A 17701-nucleotide genomic window follows, 5' to 3' on the forward strand; every position below is an offset into this window, starting at 1 on the left:
GAAATAATGATCACACAGACCCAGCGTTGGAGCAGGGCGAACCACTGCCGGACCACGGCAATACGGAGAATCAAACCGAACAAACCAATTCTGTCAAAGATAATAGTCCGAATGACACAACGCCGGACAGGCACCCGGAGCAGCAGAATGCCCGTCAAAGGCTTGTTGCCACCACGAGGAGTCTGAAAAAGAAGAAGTAAAGGATCAAGGTTCCGCAGGACACACTCCAAATCAGGTTGAGTAAAGTACTCAACACAGCAGCGAAGTACGGCGACAATCGCCCCACCAAGAGCTACCCAAAGCGGAAGTTGCTACCTGAATTCGATGAGGAGGCCTCAGACCCCTCACAACCAAAAATCAAAATAGCCACCTGGCCGGATAGACGACCTCACAGCCAACATAGAGCGGCAAACAATGCCACTCACAAGACAATACGCGATTCACGCGAGGGCTTGCACCAAAAGGACAACGCAACTAGATCCATCTATGGACCACGCAAGCGCGCCCCAGCATACGATATAACACAACAAACATCCGAACAACGCGGTACACCCAGATACAGGGGTGCCGCACACCCCCTATGTTTCACCGATGAGGTGCTGGATCATGAATTTCCAGAGGGATTCAAACCTGTAAATATAGAGGCATACGATGGAACAACAGACCCTGGGGTCTGGATCAAGGACTATATCCTCCACATCCATATGGCTCGAGGAGATGATCTCCATGCCATCAAGTACTTACCACTCAAACTCAAAGGGCCAGCTCGTCATTGGCTTAAAGGCCTCCCTGAAAACTCCATTGGAAGCTGGGCAGAGCTCGAAGACGCTTTTCAGGAAAACTTTCAAGGGACTTATGTCCGACCTCCGGACGCAGATGATTTGAGTCATATAACTCAACAATCCGGAGAGTCAGCCCAAAAGCTTTGGAACAGGTTTCTTACTAAAAAGAACCAAATTGTCGACTGTCCGGACGCCGAAGCCTTGGCAGCTTTTAAGCACAGCGTCCGTGAAGAATGGCTTGCCCGACACCTCGGCCAAGAAAAACCGAGAACAATGGCAGCATTAACAAGCCTCATGACCCGCTATTGCACGGGTGAGGACAGCTGGCTAGCCCGATGCAGCACCAGCGACCCCAGTACATCTGAAGTTAGAGATGAAAACAGGAAATCACGGCGCAACAGCAATAACAAACGCCGGAATAAAGGAGACAGCACAAAGAGCACGGCAGTAAACGCCGGATTCAAAAGCTCTTGGCCAGGTCAGCAAAAGCCGCCCCCTAAAGGCGCCAGAGACGAACTGTCCAGCCTAAACAAAATTCTGGACCAAATATGTCAGGTCCATGGCACCCCTGGCAAACCAGCCAATCATACCCACAGAGAATGTTGGGTCTTCAAGTAGTCCGGCAAGCTCAACGTCGTACACAAGGGGGAGGATACACCAAGCGAAGATGAGGATGAGCCTCTCAAGGAAGACACCGGGGAACAAAAGAAATTTCCACCAGAAGTCAAAACAGTAAACGTGTTACACGTGATCAATGGAGAAACAAAACGGCACTCCCAGAAAAATACGCCCGAAGGCCTATCACCGCGGAGTCCTGCCACTGGTCGTCTCAACCGATCACTTTCGACCATCGTGATTACTCAGCAAGTATCCGGCGTGCAGGATGGGCTACCCTGGTATTAGACCCAATAATTGACGGATACCACTTCACACGAGTCCTGATGGACGGTGGTAGCAGTCTAAACCTGATATACCAGGATACAATCCGCGAAATGGGGGTAGACCCAACAAAAATTTGCCATAGCAATATTACCTTTAAAGGAGTAACGCCAGGCCCAGGGGCTCATTGCACGGGCTCCCTGCTACTAAAAGTTATATTTGGCTTCCCCGATAACTTCCATAGCGAACATTTAACCTTCCACATTGCCCCGTTCCAAAGTGGCTATCAAGCACTACTCGGACGTGAAGCTTTCACTCGCTTTAATGCAATACCACACTACGCTTCCCTCACACTCAAGATGCCCGGTCCACGTGGCATCATTACAGTGAACGGAAGTATTAAGCGATCTTTGCGCGCCGAAGAGCGTGCGGCTGCCCTGGCAGCTGCACACTAAAAACGGCCTCACCAACTAAAGTATTTAGCAGGTCGTCACGACCTCGGACACGGTTAGACGAGTCCGGCGCAGCTATATGCAATTTATACCGGATCAATGATCACACCCCTATTACAAATATAAGGGGCTCAACGTGCGCAGACAAGTGGCAATTCTTACTCACCTTGAATTATACATGGTTTCTTTAAAAACTATCTTTTTGCACGACAGCTTTTTCACCTAAGCTCATCTGTTTTACAGATAATCATCATGCTACACCCGTCCAGGATACGGAACAACGGAGACACAGGCATAAACGTGCAGCAGGGACCCGCTCCAAGGATTCTTTTTAGATTAAGACCCTGCGTAAACCTTTTTTACTGTCTCTTGTTGATACATATCCACCGAATTCTTAGCACAGTTGAGAAGGATGCTGATGTCTTGGCATGTGGCCATGTCAGAATAATGCACGTACCTGGACACAAGGGGCTTCTTACAAACGGCACTATTTCAGCCTGGTTTATACCATAAAGACCGAATACCTTAGGGAGTGTTTGGCATCGTGAGTTTGGCCTTATATGCATCAGCTCTGAATCATTGTCTTTGGTCAAATGTTGGGTTTGCCCGGCTCCTGTGTTTTGATGCCTTACATTCCGCTTTACCGGCTAAGGTAGCACCAGGAGAACTACTGCGATTGTGCCCTGGTTCATCCGGACGAGCACCTCAGTAGAGAAAGCCGAAAACTGACTGTCATGATATAGCGTGAGACTGGTCAACCACTCAATGACCTATCGGAATGTTAGAATTCCTCCGCCTTAACGAAGGCCCGTTTTCCGGCCAGGCATGTACGCACCCCGCGATCGGGAGAGTGCGGAGCCACCAGGGGCTATCTAGTAGCCCCACTGTCAAACTCCTATGGCTAAGTGAAAGTGTTAAAGCATTATAGTCTGGTTGCCTCGCTCGCTGCGCTATCACCTCCTTATTAGGACCAAGACATTGGGTAAGTGTGAACACGCGTTTTTTGCGAGCACCTCCGCATTATATGCATGGGGGTTGAAGCCGACGGCTGCAATCTTTCAGGTTATACACATGTATACATAAACGGCCGCACAGGAGGCATCATACTACTTTCAGGCAAAAGTATTAACATAGCCTTATAAAAACTTCATAAAAGCATTGTGTTTACAATGAGCATACATATCACTCAAACATAATATTCTTCGAGCACTGGGCCTCTATCAAACGAGCACCCTCGAGAACCTCCTCGAAATAATGCTTGGCTGCAACTCGGCCTATGGCCGAACCCTGCGCCGCGACTACGGAAGCATCCATCTCCGCCCAATATGCTTTAACACGGGCAAGGGCCATCCGCGAGCCTTCTATGCACGCCAACCTCTTCATCGCATTAATGTGCGGCACCGCACTAAGGAACTGCTGCACTAAGCTGAAATAGCTATCCGGCTTTTGCTTCTCCGGCCACAGCTGATCCCCAACAGCCCTCATGGCGAGTCCGGACAACCTATTCAGTTCGGCCCATTCGGCTAGCTGGTCAGTCAATGAAAGCGGACGCTCTGGAACGTTGAACTGCGACCAGAACAGCTTGTCCACTTCACGATCTGTTTGACCTTGGAAGTACTTGGCAGCATCGGCAGCACTCGCCGCCAAATCCATATACGCATCTGCCGAACTCCACAGCCGATCCAGAGGGGCATACCATGGATCTCCGAACTTCCTCCATAACATGAAGGGTTTCCCAGCTGCAATATCGCCGGCTTCCCGCAGCTCCTCCTTCTTTGCTCTCATAGCAGAATGGGTGTCCTTCTCCGCCGTCTTGGCCTTCTCAAGGTCCGCTGCCCTTGCTTGGTTTTCCTTTTCAAGGACCCGACAACGGTCGACAGTGTCTTTTAATTCCACGACCATCTTGGCCATCTTCTCTTGGCTCTCGCAATGTGCGGCCTTCTCGGCCTTCAACTCTTCGGTCGCCTTCAAAGCAGCGGCATTACTAATCCTCGCTTGTTCCTTGGCTCGGGCAAGTTCTGCCCGCAAGGCTTCCACGGAGGCGGCTCCATCTGTAGTCACAACATATTAAAGATATTAGCATTATGCTGCTCTTACTATGTGGCGTTCACCAGATAATAACACTTACCCTGTGCCTCGTCAAGCCTCTTGTTAACAAGCTCGAGGTCGGCGTCTGCCGCATTCAGTTGCTGTTTTAATTTGGCAAACTCACTAGTCTGGCTAGCCACCGAAGCCTCCACCACCTGCACATAAGGGTAGTCTGGTTATTGCCTGAGAATATGATCCTCTGTTTGCCGCCGTTCTCGACGGCAACCAGAGTCTCAGGGGCTACTATCTACACAGGGCACACCTAACATGTGCAGTACTATCACATATTATCTTACGTACCTCAAAGCCTATCAGTAGACTCATAAAGGCTTCATGTAATCCGCTTTCGGCGGACGAGATTCTATCCATCACCGTACCCATCAGCACACGGTGTTCTTCTGAGATGGCCGCTCGCCCCACCAACTCCCTCAGTACGTCCGACCGCACACCAGACGGTGCCGGACTCTTTTGTCTGCTCTCCTCGGGAGCCGGACGCTGGGGACTTCGGGGGTCTATGGGATTATCTTCTGGCCTCACCGGATTCGGAGAGGCCCTCCGTGACGACACTTCGGGGTCGCCCGCTTCTGGAGCGGAGGAGTCCGGGGGAGGCGTTTCGCTCTCCATCATCTCTGGAAGAAGATACCCTAAAGACGAGCTCATCTGAGAGGGGCTAAGGCCCGAACTGCAAGATATATGCGGTGTTATTTTCTTAGAAGAAAGATAGCATACCTTAAAGTATTTTGGGATCACTTACGACTCGTTGGAGGGAAGATCCCCCCGGCAGGAGCACTCCCCAAGGCGGGACCTTCTGTGGGAGATTTCTTCTCCCGTTTGGAGGCTTCGGCTTCCGGATCCTCGGAAGCAGTCCTTTTCCTCCCCTGGTTGTCCTCCTTCACGGAGACGCTCATTCCCTCGGTTGGAACGAGCAGCGACGGGGGCCCGCGTCCGCCCGTATTATCCCCCCTGGTATCTTCCTTCGAGGGCTCCGGGCAAGGTGCGACCTCAAGCATCTTTTCCAATACCGGGTTTTCCAAACCCTCAGGGAGGGGGGCCAAACACCGAATCATCTTCGCCTTCGTTAGCCAGTCCTGGTCAAAAAGTGAACTCTCAGAAACAACTTCGAATAAAAGATAGTGTGTTCGGCCAGAGGATTTCTTACTTGTTCGGCGACACGGTTACTACTCAGGCCCACATCATCGGTAATATCCGGACACTGCACTTGAGATCCGAAGAATGACTTGTATATCTCCTCGTGCGTCAGGCCGAGGAAACTTTGAATGGCACGCAGTCCCTCTGGGTTGAACTCCCACAAGCGAAGGGGCCGGCGTCTGCAAGGCTGGACTTAACGAACCAGCATAACTTGTATTACCACAGCCAAATTAAAATCTCCCTCGAAGAGATATCGAATGCGGCTTTGCAGTATAGGCACGTCCTTGGCTGGACCCCAGCTCAGGCCTCTGCTAACCCATGACATCTGTTGTGGTGGGGGGCCCGAGCGGAAAGCGGGGGCAGCTGCCCACTTGGCACTTCGGGGAGCCGTGATGTAAAACCACTCCCGTTTCCATAATTCGGACACCTCTGGAAAGGAACCTTCCGGCCATGGAGCTCCTGCCATCTTGCCAATTGATGCACCTCCGCATGCTGCCTGTTGCCCCTTGATCATCTTCGAATTTACTTCAAAGGTCTTGAGCCACATGCCGAAGTGAGGGGTAACATGGAGGAAGGCCTCACACACGACAATAAACGTCGAGATGTGGAGAAAGGAGTCCGGAGCTAGATCGTGAAAATCTAGCCTGTAATAGAACATCAAACCCCTGACGAAAGGATCCAGAGTGAGGCCTAGACCTCGGAGGAAGTGGGAGACGAACACAATGTTCTCGTTGGGTTCGGGAGTAGGGACGACCTGCCCTCGAGTAGGCAGCCGATGCGAAACCTCGGTGGTCAGGTATCTGGCCTCCCTCAACTTCTTAATGTCCTCTTCCGTAATGGAGGAGGGCATCCATCGGCCTTGAAGGCTAGATCCGGACATGATTGAAGATCCGGGGCACCTAACCTGGGATTTGGGTGTTAGAACTCGAGGTGGAGGAAGGTTCGATTGAGCACGAGAGAGAAAAAGCAAAAACCGCGTCCCTTTATAAAGAGGGTGAATATCCAGCGTCCTCTCCGTAGCCGTTTAGGACTTGCCTATAATCTAGGAGTCCTAGACATGGTTGGGTTACCCACGACCGCATTAATGAGAATCCCGTAATTGAGGGAACACGATCTCCGCTTCGGCAAGACGTTTCACGAAACCGCCTCGCGTTATGTGTGGAGCTGGTTAAAAGAAACGGTTCGAATAATCACCGGGCCGTGACATAACGTCATGCTGCCAAAACAAGCCAGCAAATTAGATCTGCGAAAACGTTATTCTCTCTGCGGTGGAATGTGGAATTTATTTTGTAGGGTCGGACACTATCCTCGTATTCAACTTCTTCTGTCATGTATTCGGAGAAGGAACCCGCCTTGCAATGCCGAAGACAATACTGCACACCGGACTCATCGTCATTGAAGCCTGGTTCAGGGGCTACTATGGGAGTCCTGGATTAGGGGGTCTCCGGACTGCCGGACTATCTCCATTGGCCAGACTGTTAGACTATGAAGATACAAGATTGAAGACTTCGTCTCGTGTCCGGATGGGACTCTACTTGGCGTGGAAGGCAAGCTAGGCAATACGTATATGGATATCTCCTCCTTTGTAACCGACCTTGTGTAACCCTAACCCTCTCCGGTGTCTATATAAACTGAAGGGTTTTAGTCCGTAGGACAACAATCACAACATACAATCATACCATAGGCTAGCTTCTAGGGTTTAGCCTCTTTGATCTCGTGGTAGATCTACTCTTGTAACACCCATATCATCAATATTAATCAAGCAGGACGTAGGGTTTTACCTCCATCAAGAGGGCCCCAACCTGGGTAAAACTTCGTGTCCCTTGCCTCTTGTTACCATCCGGCCTAGACGCACAGTTCGGGACCCCTTACCCGAGATCCGCCGGTTTTGACACCGACAGTGGCCCTCTGATGCCGATCTTTGGCTATATGGAGTCTTTCGTCGAGGAAAAAATCATAAGCTAGCTCACGGGACTAAACTCTGCCGCCATGAGGCGGAACCTTGGCGGAACCAATCTACGGCTCCAGCGGAGCTGTTCTGCCAGGGAAACTTCCCTCCGGGAGGGGGAAATCATCACCAAAGTCATCACCAACGATCCTCTCATCGGGAGGCGGTCAATCTCCATCAACATCTTCACCAGCACCATCTCATCTCAAACCCTAGTTCATCTCCTGTATCCAATCTTTGTATCCAAACCTCAGATTGGAACCCGTGGGTTGCTCGTAGTGTTGATTACTCCTTGTAGTTGATGCTATTTGGTTTACTTGGTGGAAGATCATATGTTCAGATCCATTATGCATATTAATACCCCTCTGATTATGAACATGAATATGCTTTGTGAGTACTTACGTTTGTTCCTGAGGACATGGGAGAAGTCTTGCTATAAGTAGTCATGTGAATTTGGTATTCGTTCGATATTTTGATGAGATGTATGTTGTCTCTCCTCTAATGGTGTCATGTGAACGTCGACTACATGACACTTCACCATTGTTTGGGCCTAGAGGTGGGCATTGGGAAGTAATAAGTAGATGATGGGTTGCTAGAGTGACATAAGCTTAAACCCTAGTTTATGCGTTGCTTCGTAAAGGGCTAATTTCGATCCATATGTTTCATGCTATGGTTAGGTTTACCTTAATACTTCTGTTGTAGTTGCGGATGCTTGCAATAGGGGTTAATCAGAAGTGGTATACTTGTCCAAGTAAGGGTAGTACCCAAGCACCGGTCCACCCACATATCAAATTATCAAAGTACCGAACGCGAATCATATGAGCGTGATGAAAACTAGCTTGACGATAATTCCCATGTCTCCTCGAGAGCGATTTCCTTCATATAAGAGTTTATCCAGGCTTGTCCTTTGCTACAAAAAGGATTGGGCCATCTTGCTGCACCTTATTTATTTTCATTACTTGTTGCTCGTTACAATTACCTTATCAAAAAACTATCTGTTACCGATAATGTCAGTGCTTGCAGAGAATATCTTGCTGAAAACCGCTTATCATTTCCTTCTGCTCCTCGTTGGGTTCGACACTCTTACTTATCAAAAAGGCTACGATAGATCCCCTACACTTGTGGGTCATCAATGCGCCACTTAACCTGTGACATAGCCTGCCTCCGGCCGTCGCTGTCGATGACCTTGATGTCGTAGCCGGCGGCTAAGACATGCCCGCATACTCTAGCCCGCTGCTTGAGTGCCTACCGCCAGTAATGGTCGTCAGCTTCCTCGGCGATGTCGGGCGAAGAGACCACAATACACCTCTTTTGGGCTAGTCGCTCCTTGAGCTCCACGGGAAGCATAGCCGGGCTTAGGCTGCGACGCTCTAGAGTGGGGGATGGGGATGGTGATCTGTGGGAAAGGGGGCGTTTGGCAGGCGTCATCAAAGAAACTCAGGGCGGCCTGGGCGTGGAGATCAGTGGGTAAGCTTCACGGGCAAACCGGCAGATGTTGACAATGGAGACCTTGCGGTGGCGGCAGTGGGGACCTTGCTAGGGTTTCGAGCGAGGGAGTGTGTATGTGTGTGTGCGCACACCCAAGGAGGTTTTGGTGTGTGTGTGTGTGTGTGTGTGTGTGTGTGTGTGGAGGGGGGCAGGAGGTGTTTGAGGAAATGACGCGGGTACTAAAAATTTTACTATGCGGGAGTATAACGCGGGAGTGAAATGCCAGGGTGATACGTCTCCAATGTATCTATAATTTTTGATTGTTCCATGCTATTATATTATCTAATTTGCATGTTTAACGGGATTTAATATGCTCTTTTACATTATTTTTTGGACTAACATATTAACCGGAGGCCCAGTGCTAGTTTCTGTTTTTTTTGCCTATTTTAGTGTTTCGTAGAAAAGGAATATCAAACAGAACGAAACTTCGTGAGGATCTTTCTTGGAACAAATGCAATCCAGGAGACTTAAAGTGGAAGTCTGGAAGTCCGCGAGGCGGCCACGAGGCAGGAGGGCGCACTATGGGGGTAGGCGCGCCCACACCCTCGTGGGCCCCACGGAGCTCCACCGACGTACTTCTTTCGCCTATATATACTCTTGTACCCTAAAAACATCCAGGAGAGCCACGAAACCACTTGTCCACCGCCGCAACCTTCCGTACCCGTGAGATCCAATCTGGGGCCTTTTCCGGCGATCTGTCGGAGGGGGAATCGATCACGGAGGGCTTCTACATCAACACCATAGCCTCTCCGATGAAGCGTGAGTAGTTTACCACAGACCTTCGGGTCCATAGTTATTAGCTAGATGGCTTCTTCTCTCTCTTTGATTCTCAATACAAAGTTCTCCTCGATGTTCTTGGAGATCTATTCGATGTAACACTCTTTTGCGGTGTGTTTGCCGAGATCCGATGAATTGTGGATTTATGGTCAAGATTATCTATGAATATTATTTGGTTCTTCTCTGAATTCTTATATGCATGATTTGTTATCTTTGCAAGTCTCTTCGAATTATCGGTTTAGTTTGGCCTACTAGATTAATCTTTCTTGCAATGGGAGAAGTGCTTAGCTTTGGGTTCAATCTTGCGGTGTCCTTTCCCAGTGACAGTAGGGGCAGCAAGGCACGTATTGTATTGTTTCCATCGAGGATAAAAAGACGGGGTTTATATCATATTTCTTGAGTTTATCGCTCTACATTATGTCATCTTGCCTAATGCGTTACTCTATTCTTATGAACTTAATACTCTAGATGCATACTGGATAGCGGTCGATGTGTGGAGTAATAGTAGTAGATGCAGAATCGTTTCGATCTACTTGACATGGACGTGATGCCTATAATCATAATCATTGCCTAGATATTCTCATAACTATGTGCTCTTCTATCAATTGCTCGGCAGTAATTTGTTCACCCACCATAATATATGCTATCTTGAGAGAAACCACTAGTGAAACCTATTGCCCCCGGGTCTCTTTCTTATTATACTGCATCTCTTTTTATTTACATCGCATCTCCTTTTATTATTTTGCAATCTTTACTTTCCAATCTATACAACAAAAATACCAAAAATATTTATCTTATTATCTTTATCAGATCTCACTTTTGCAAGTGGCCGTGAAGGGATTGACAAGCCCTTTATCACGTTGGTTGCATGGTTCTTGATTATTTGTGTAGGTACTAGGTGACTTGAGCATTGTCTCCTACTGGATTGATACCTTGGTTCTCAAAACTCAGGGAAATACTTACGCTACTTTCCTGCATCACCCTTTCCTCTTCAAGGGAAAACCAACACATGCTCAAGAGGTAGCAAGAAGGATTTCTGGCGCCATTGCCGGGAAGATCTACGCACAAGTCAAGACATACCAAGTACGCATCTTAAACTCTTCTCCCTCACATTACATTATTTGCCATTCGCCTCTCGTTTTCCTCTCCCACTTCTAAAACGATTTTCGAAAACCTTTGCCCTTTTCTTCCGCCCTTCTTCCGTTCGATCTTGTGTTACCATGTCCCTTATTTTTGCTTGCATCTTCGCTCACTAAAAGTTTATGGATCCCCATCCACTTGCTAATCTTTTTAAAGGATCCAATTATGATGAATGCTAGTGAGTTGAGTGCACTAGATTATCTTTATGGAGTTTTGCTTGAAATCCATGAATCTGGAAATTGTGATGAAGTGCTTTATAAAGTGATTCATGATAGATCTTTGAATAAAAAGCATGATTGCAATGATGTTATTATAAATTCTATTAATGTCAATTGTGCTAATAATATGCCAAACCCTAAGCTTGGGGATGCTAATTTTGCTTACATCTACTACTTGTTGCAATGATCATGTAACGCCCCGAGACCGATGCGCCAAGTGTCTCCCAGTTATTCGCCATCGTTGCCATGTCTTTCTACTTGCGTGTTGCATTTTGCCATGTCATCATGTGCATTGCATCATCATGTTTTCAAAACATGCATCCGTCCGGGTTCCCCCAGTTCTCTCCGTTGTCCATTCCCAGACACACTCGCACGCGCCCGCGACACGTCCAAATATTATTTTATAAGTGGCGAGAAAATGTTCTCGGAATGGATTGAAAGTTGGCCTGCGGTCTTATTATAGTGTAGGTAGACCGCCTGTCAATTTTCGTCGCATTCGGAGCTCGTTTGATATCCCAACCATCAAACATATAGCGACATTATAGTCGGTCATACGTCAGACGTTTTCGGTCTCCAAAAACTGCTGTCGGGCCTCTGTTCTTCCCTCTCTTCTCAGCCGATCCCCCCTCTACACAGTCCATCTAGCCCACTGACCTACCCCCTTCGCTTCGGACCTTCCGATCGAGATCGAACGGCTCCGAAACGACCTCAAACCCCCTAACCCTAGCCCTTGAACCGTAAACCCTAACCAGGCTTTAATTTGCTGGCATCATCGACGCTTCCTAAGAAATGAAGTTTGCAACCCTTTGACCATCGGATCATTTTGTGTAGTTTCACCAAAATCGAGATGAGCATCCCTGTGGCAAAGAAATTGAAGAAGCGTGATTAGAATAAGATTACTGGGACTAGTTGATGAGACATAAACTCATCACAAATACAATACGTAGAAGCCAGTAGAGGTATGTGCGGGGCAAAGAAGTAGAGAAATATCCACATGGAGTGATGTGGGAAGCTGGAGCTGTGGTGGAAGCCGGATGTAAAGGGCATTGTACCTGAGGAATGTCGGGACATAGCTCAACCTAGAGGAGGGTGGCGGGAGGAGGCAACTACCCACGTCGCGGCAGTGAGCAATGGTCGAAGGCAACCTTACCGGCTTTGTGAGAGAGAATGGCGGGGACCCCTGATGAAGCTATGTACCTAGGGTAGGGTCACGGACCTGTCCTAACTGCCCTACCCAAGGACACCTCTAGAATAAATCACCTTTCAATCGACTTGGAGGTGTTCCACTCGACAGGCTCGAAGACACTCAACCAAGAAGCAATTACTCGACCAAGATCCAACCACTCGACGGCCAGGAGACCTAAAGTCACTCCGCACGCTAACGGACGGTCATTAAGTAGCTTTTATGGTCATCATAGCACTTTATTACTAGCGTTATCAGTAACGCCCTGCCTTAATGTACATTGAACCCTTCGTAACGTGGGCTGGCCGGGGTCCTGGCGCACTCTATATAAGCCACCCCCCTCCTACGAGACAAGGGTTCGCACCTCTGTAACTCATACCCACATAATCCAGTCAACCGCCTCCGGGATCCGAGACGTAGGGCTATTACTTCCTCCGAGAAGGGCCTGAACTCGTAAACCTTGCGTCCTTACAACTTCTCCATAGCTAAGATCTTGCCTCTCCATACTTACCCCCCTACACTACTGTCAGACTTAGAACCACGACAGTTGGCGCCCACTGTTGGGCAGGTGTTTTAGCATTTTGTTGGAGGAATTGCGATCTTTTTCTGACCCGAATCATCATGGTTTTCGACGGAGTTTTGGTGGAGGGCCGCGAGATCCGTCTCGGCGCGCTCACGTTCATCGCCGACGACTCTGCCTGGCTTCAGGAGGCTCCGCTCGACGGGGCAACGCACTTTAGCGCGTGCGTCCGCGGCGTTCTCCTGCGGCAGCCGTCGACCCCCTACCGGTCGGCTCCTGTGTTGTCCTCCCACCCCGTTTCCCGCCGGCGCAAGCGCTTCGGTCGGTCGAGACTTCAGCGGTGGGTGAGACACGCGGTGGCCCGTCAGTCGGCCACCCCTCAAGTCACGGCGATCGAGCCCGACGAATCCCTCTACGGCCTGTTCGACTGGCTCCGAAGAGACTGCATCCGAGTGCGACAGCAGCGATCCGGCGGCAGAGGTTCTGATGGTTGATGGACTGCCCAGTCCCCCCGGTTTTACCCGCACCGACGGAGGCGCGGGAGGAGGCGACCCGTCGCGTCCCCATGAGGAGTATCTTCCCGAGCCTCTCACGTCACTACAGAGAGAAGAACTTCGCCGCCGGAATGTGGATGCGCTGCACACTCCTATCATTGGAGAAACCCCCGAGGCTCGCGCCTTGGAGGACGCGCGCCTGGCAAACTTGGCCGAGCGCACTCGACTGGAGAACCTCCAGCGAGCATTCGACGAGCGTGCGTGACAACGGGTTCCCGAATCCAGTCGACGTCATCCCTTCCCGCCCCCGCAGGTATATCGGACTCCGATTCAGAATTTAGCAGCTGCGGCCCGTATAGCGGAGTCGAGTCAGCCTTCCCAGTCGGAGGCTGGCAGAGGCTTGCTGCAGATCAGGGCATTACTCCGGGCAGCAGGAGATCAGAATTCCGCTGTTTCTCAGTCGCGGAACAGAATTCACAGCAGGTCCGTTGCCGCGGACATAGTCCAGTCGGCTCACAGCCCGAGATCGCCCCCGAGGCGTGAGGGACGTGGAGACCGGCGTGACCAGTATGGGAACCTTGAGCAGTATGATCACCGAGTCGATCGTGATGGTCGACGTCGAGTGCCCACGCCTCCCCCGAGGAGTGGGTCGTTTGTGCCTCGCCAGCTGGATGACAGGCGCCCTCATAGTGGTGGGCGAAGGATTCCAGTCGACCCCAGAGGGCCAGGCTTTGACGCGAGATCCATCCTCGTCCAAGGTCTGGTCGACAAGAACAGGGCTCACCGAGGAGGTCACGACAGAGATGCACTTGCCAGCAGCAGAGTACATGTTTCGGGGCCAGAGTGCTTTAGTAGAGCCATCAGGGCTGCTGTGATTCCTCCCAATTTCAGGTTGGCGACTGGAGTCAGTAAGTTCACTGGCGAGTCCAAGCCTGATACTTGGCTTGGGGACTACCGAGTGGCCGTCCAGATTGGCGGCGGCAATGATGAAGTGTCCATGAAGCACCTGCCTCTCATGTTGGAGGGCTCGGCCAGAGCGTGGCTAAACCAGTTAGCGCCTAGCAACATTTACACTTGGGAAGATCTCCCCCGAGTGTTCGTCACCACATTTGAAGGCACATGCAAGCGACCGGCAGGACTGACGGAACTGTGGTCTTGTGTGCAAAATCCGAATGAAACTTTGAGGGATTACATCCAGAGATGGATAACATTACATCACTCGATGGAGAATGTGCCAGACCACCAAGCAGTTTGTGCCTTCAAGGAAGGCGTCAAGTATAGAGAACTGAATCTGAAATTCGGTCGAACCGGAGATATGTCCCTGAATCGGATGATGGAGATTGCCACCAAGTACGCTAATGGTGAAGACGAGGATCGACTCTGGAGCGGCAAGCTCAAGTCAGTCGCCCAAGAAACCGGAGGCAATTCCAATCGGAAACAGAAGCGAAAAGCCGAGCCAGCGACTCCTGGGGAAGCCTTAGCTTTGGCCCAAGGAAAGTCTAAAGGGAAACCTAAAGGGCCTTGGAACCCCAAAAAGGTTAAAGATCAGGAGGGAAATGATGTGTTGGACTTACCATGTCTCGTCCACACAAAGAAATATGAAGAGGGTAATTTTATTTACCCAAAACATACCACTCGGCAGTGTCGACTCTTGATCCAGCAGTTCCAGGGCAAGCAACCCAAGGGTAAGGAAAAGGAGTCAGACAAGGTTGATGACAAAGAAGACAGTGATGACGGATACCCTCAAGTCAATTCCACCCTGATGATTTTTGCTGATGTTGAGAGTAAAAGTCGACTGAAAGTTATTAACCGAGAGGTGAATATGGTCGCTCCGGCGACACCTAGTTACCTGAAATGGTCTCAGACTGCCATAACATTCGACTAGTCCGACCACCCAACGCACATCGCCACCCCTGGGAGGCAAGCTTTGGTGGTCGACCCAGTTGTTGAAGGCACTCGACTGACCAAAGTCCTGATGGATGGTGGCAGTGGTTTGAACATATTATATGCTGAGACGTTGAAAGGGATGGGCATTCCGATGTCCAGACTCAGTGCCAGCAACATGAGTTTCCATGGAGTCATTCCTGGGAAGAAGGCTGAATCACTCGGCCAGATTGCTCTTGATGTGGTTTTCGGTGATTCCAAGAATTACCGCAAAGAAAAGTTGACATTTGAAGTTGTGGACTTCCATAGTGCCTATCACGCTATTCTGGGCAGGCCGGCTTATGCACGCTTCATGGCCCGACCATGTTACGTGTATCTCAAATTGAAGATGCCTGGCCCCAAAGGTGTGATCACCATTACGGGCAATCGGAAGAAAGCGGAAGAATGTTTTCAGAAAGGTTCGAAGATCACTGACGCACAGATGGAAGTGGTGGAGTTGCAGGAATACCAGAAGACTGCAGACCCGAGTGATCTGTTGCGAGCCAAGAAGCCCGCTACAGAGTCAGCTTTCCAGTCGACTGGCGATACGAAGACAGCTCACATCCACCCGACCGACCCCAGCGCCGCTCCGACTCATATCTCGACAACACTCGACTCCAAATAGGAAGAAGCGCTCATCCAGTTCTTCCGTGAGAACTGGGACATTTTTGCATGGAAGCCTTCTGACATGCCAGGTGTTCCCAGGGAGCTGGCTGAGCATCACCTGAGAGTCGACTCAAAAGTAAAACCTGTCAAGGAACATCTTCGACGGTCCGCCGTCCAAAAGAGAAAAGCTATTGGCGAGGAGGTGGCTCGGCTCTTAGCAGTGGAGTTCATCCGAGAAATCTACCACTCCGAGTGGCTCGCCAACATTGTCATGGTCCCCAAGAAGGACAAGTCACTTCGCATGTGCATTGACTTTAAACATATCAATCGGGCCTACCCGAAAGATCATTTTCCTCTCCCCCGCATCGACTAGATAGTCGACTCGACTGCGGGATGTGAGCGACTGTCTTTCTTAGACGCCTATTCCGGGTACCATCAGATCCGTCTGTATGGACCTGACGAGATCAAGACAACTTTCATCACTCCATTCGGGTGCTTCTGTTATGTTACCATGCCATTTGGCCTCAAGAATGCCGGAGCCACATTCACGAGCATGATTCAGAAGTGTTTACTCACTCAAATTAGTCGGAACGTGGAAGCATACATGGATGATATTGTAGTCAAGTCACGGAAGGGTTCCGACCTACTGACTGACCTTGCTGAAACCTTTGCCAACCTCAGGAGGTATGATATCAAGCTTAATCCATCAAAGTGTACATTCGGAGTCCCTGGCGGAAAGTTACTCGGTTTTCTCATTTCCGAATGAGGAATCGACGCCAATCCAGAAAAAGTTGGCACTGTACTCTGAATGAAAAGCCGTGTGTGAGTGCACGACGTCCAGAAGCTTACTGGTTGCTTGGCCGCCCTAAGTCGATTCATATCTCGTCTCGGTGAAAAGGCATTGCCTCTTCACCGATTGATGAAGAAGTCCGACAAGTTCGAGTGGACTCCTGAAGCTGATGCAGCATTTGCAGAGCTCAAAGCTCTACTCTCCACCCAGCCGGTGCTTGCTCCCATCAGTCCTTTGGGGATTGAGGACAACCCCGAATCGATCGACCGGAAGAACCCCATTCTTTCTGGTCTACGGAGCCGAGGCAGTCTTACCGAGTGACCTGCTTCACAATGCTCCCAGAGTCGAGCTCTACTCAGAAGATGAAGCAGAACAAGCCCGACAGGACGCAGTCGACCTCCTAGAAGAAGAAAGAGAAATGGCCCTGATCTGATCGACCATCTATCAGCAAGACTTGCGTCGATTCCATGCCAGAAATGTGAAGAGCCGAGCCTTCCAAGAAGGAGACTTAGTCCTTCGAGTGGATCAACAGAAACCACACAAGCTTGCTCCTACTTGGGAAGGCCCCTCCATAGTCACCAGAGTCCTCCACAATGGAGCATACCACCTCTACAATGTCGATCGCCAGATTGATGAGCCACGAGCCTGGAATGCGGAGCTACTCCGTCCCTTTTATACTTGAATTCTCACTCGGATGAGATGTAATAAGAAAAACTCCTATAGTTTATTTATCAAAGACAAGAGCATTATAATTTTCCCAGTGATTATTATTGTTTTTGTTTGCGTAAGAAATCCCCCAGTGGGTGACTTAGCCGCGAATCCGCTTCGCCTGAGTTTGTAAAAACAGTTTCCTACCGAGTGGCGAGCCAGCCTCCCACTCGGGGGCTTAGCTGCGAATCCGTTTCGCCTAAGTTTGAAAAATCCTACCGAGTGGAGAGCAATCCTCCCACTCAGGGGCTTAGCTACAGTCCAGTACTCGCCTAAGTTCTCCCACTTAGAGACTTAGCTGCAGTCAGGCACTCGCCTAAGTTTGAAAAATCCTACCGAGTGGAGAGCAATCCTCCCACTCGGGGGCTTAGCTGCAGTCCAGTACTCGCCTAAGTTCTCCCACTTAGAGACTTAGCTACAATCAGGCACTCGCCTAAGTTTGAAAAATCCTACCGAGTGGAGAGCAATCCTCCCACTCGGGGGCTTAGCTGCAGTCCAGTACTCGCCTAAGTTCTCCCACTTAGAGACTTAGCTGCAGTCAGGCACTCGCCTAAGT

The sequence above is a fragment of the Triticum dicoccoides genome, chromosome 5A, assembly GCF_002162155.2.
Source record: "Triticum dicoccoides isolate Atlit2015 ecotype Zavitan chromosome 5A, WEW_v2.0, whole genome shotgun sequence".
NCBI classification, from domain to species: Eukaryota; Viridiplantae; Streptophyta; class Magnoliopsida; order Poales; family Poaceae; genus Triticum; species Triticum dicoccoides.